The 2,459-nt window shown below is 55.0% G+C and overlaps 1 non-coding gene across 1 annotated transcript; it reads left to right on the forward strand.

Annotated features, from left to right (window-relative positions):
• The first annotated feature begins 1,360 nt into the window (after positions 1 to 1,360).
• On the forward strand, positions 1,361 to 1,515 carry LOC127072271 (5.8S ribosomal RNA). Its single transcript, XR_007785340.1, has one exon. It is a non-coding gene; the product is annotated as a 5.8S ribosomal RNA (ribosomal RNA).
• Positions 1,516 to 2,459: the final 944 nt, after the last annotated feature.

The raw sequence follows: 2,459 nt of genomic DNA on the forward strand, positions 1-2,459 counted from the left end.
GCAACGAGAGTGCACATAATGATAGAGTAATGTGAAACAAACAAACAAACAAACAAACAAACAAACAAACAAACGAACGAACGACGGCCGCACCCCGATGCTTCCCACTGAGCCCGGAACATCGGAGAGCGACCGTCGACGGGGTGGACTTCTTCCTTACTGTCCGAGAGAGAGGCGCGTTCGCTGAACTCTGTGGCCCCGGGCTGGCGGCTCTGTCACGGATGGATAAAAACATATATGGCGGCGTTGTTGTGTGGAGGGACGGCCGAGTCCTCCTCCTCCGACGACACCCCCTAATAAAAACTCTACCACCAAAAGGCGACGTCGCGCGACGATCGTTCTCCGTTGGTACCCGATCGGTGCCGCGAGTCGACTCCGCGGATTAAGACGGTCGCGCTCGTGGATGGATCAGAGTTGCGTGGGTGACGGAGGGGGAGGGGGGAGAGGTGGAACTCGCGCAGCGCCGCCGTCGGCCTCCCGGCGAGTCAGCGAAGAACGCCGATCAGAGAAGTACGAAAGAGAGAAGTCCCTCGGGGGGTGGTCGCGTACGCCTTCCTCCCCCGCATACGATATAATAACTGGCTCTTCGAATATAAGCGAGAGAGGCCGGCACTCTTCGGATGTGTCCGGATAAAAATGTACGTGCGTACACGCATATATATATATATATATATATATATATATATATATATATATATTATATATGCGCGCGGATACGTACGCGCGTGTACGGGTCACACAGAGAGGAGAGAGACTGAGCGAGCCTAGCGGCGGACACTCTCGAAGAGGACGGGACGCGGATGACGGTGCGGCGGCGGGGGAGGGGGTTGCCCGTGAGCCCCCTCCCTCCACTACCCCGTGGTCCGTGACGCCATACTGTGTTCGTCCGGGCTTCTTCTTCTCCGTGACCGCGGACGCTTGCGAGTGCTTCCTCGCTCGGAGTCGTCGCGTTTAAACCGGTGCAACCTATGCCGGGGGCGAATCGGTAATGCGTGCGTACGCGCAAAAGCGCGCGTGTCCGGCAGCATTTCCTTTTCGACCAGGCGAAAGACGTGTATATTCGTGCAGCGTGCCCGTTGGCGCCGACACGTCGACGGTTTATTTTATTTTTCAAAGATACTTACGCCCGGCTCGAAAATAAATTTCTCCTCGACATTAAAAGTCGACGACTCCACCTTGCCGTGAAACCCTCGATGGGGGTGGGGGACGGGCTCTATTCGCCCGGACCCTCGGTCATTATTGAGGTGTGGCGGCCCGCGTCGGTGCTTTCGCGCCGCGCGACTCTGCTTGGTTATCGCCGAGTTCATATTAGACATCGAAAACTACGTACGCATGAGAGAGCGTACAAAATATATACGATTACCCTGAACGGTGGATCACTTGGCTCGTGGGTCGATGAAGAACGCAGCTAATTGCGCGTCAACTTGTGAACTGCAGGACACATGAACATCGACATTTCGAACGCACATTGCGGTCCACGGATACAATTCCCGGACCACGCCTGGCTGAGGGTCGTTTAAATACACGATACTGCTTGCGCTCCGGACTTTCGATCTGCGGCGTAGAGCGAATATATTGGGTTGCTCGTTGGCAAAAGAGAATTCGGACTCCGTTGAGAGTTTTCTCTCTTGGGTCGACGTCGCCTTAAACGAATGATAGAAGATACAGAGAGGGGAAGAGAGAGAACTTCCGACTGTATCGAGCAGAACGGAAGAAGAGGAGAGAGGCGTGGCAAAGACACGCGCCCAAACCTCCTCTGCCGGTCGGTCTTCGAACATCGAAGAGTGGGAGATACTACATCTGTGGGCGGTGATGGGAGGAAGGGGTTTTTGAAAAGGGCCCATGGGTACGCCCGGACGGCGAAACGAGTCGCTTGACGTTGAACGTAAAAGTCGAACCGAACGAAAGCTCTTTCGACAACGCACGTTTCTAAAAAGAAAAGCGGATCCTCAAAGTCGTCCGAGGCAGCGGCCGGCGGCTACTACCGCGGCGTGCCCTTACGGTGTAAAGCATTATTACACGTTCGAACGTCCCCCCCCCCCCCCCCACCCACCCACCACCCCGCGGATATCTCTCGCTCGCGGTAGCCGACGCCCGGTGAAAAAAAAGGAGTCGTGCACCCGGTGGTTCGTTTTGTCCACGAAGTGTTGCCTCCTCTTTCCCCTGGACATACTCGATCGGTTGAGCCGGGAGGGATAAGAGAAGAGTTTCGGACGAACGTCCACCGTTGCGTGACACGATTCGAGGAGGCGCGCCGAGAGCGCGATTCTTTCGTTCCGCTATTAATTCTTCCTTCCACCTCTGTTTCTATCTCGAACGAAACGATCAAAGACGACCTCAGAGTAGGCGAGATTACCCGCTGAATTTAAGCATATTATTAAGCGGAGGAAAAGAAACTAACCAGGATTTCCTTAGTAGCGTGCGAGCGAAGAGGAAATAGCCCAGCACTGAATCCCCCG

This window comes from Vespula vulgaris, chromosome 24, assembly GCF_905475345.1.
Source record: "Vespula vulgaris chromosome 24, iyVesVulg1.1, whole genome shotgun sequence".
NCBI classification, from domain to species: Eukaryota; Metazoa; Arthropoda; class Insecta; order Hymenoptera; family Vespidae; genus Vespula; species Vespula vulgaris.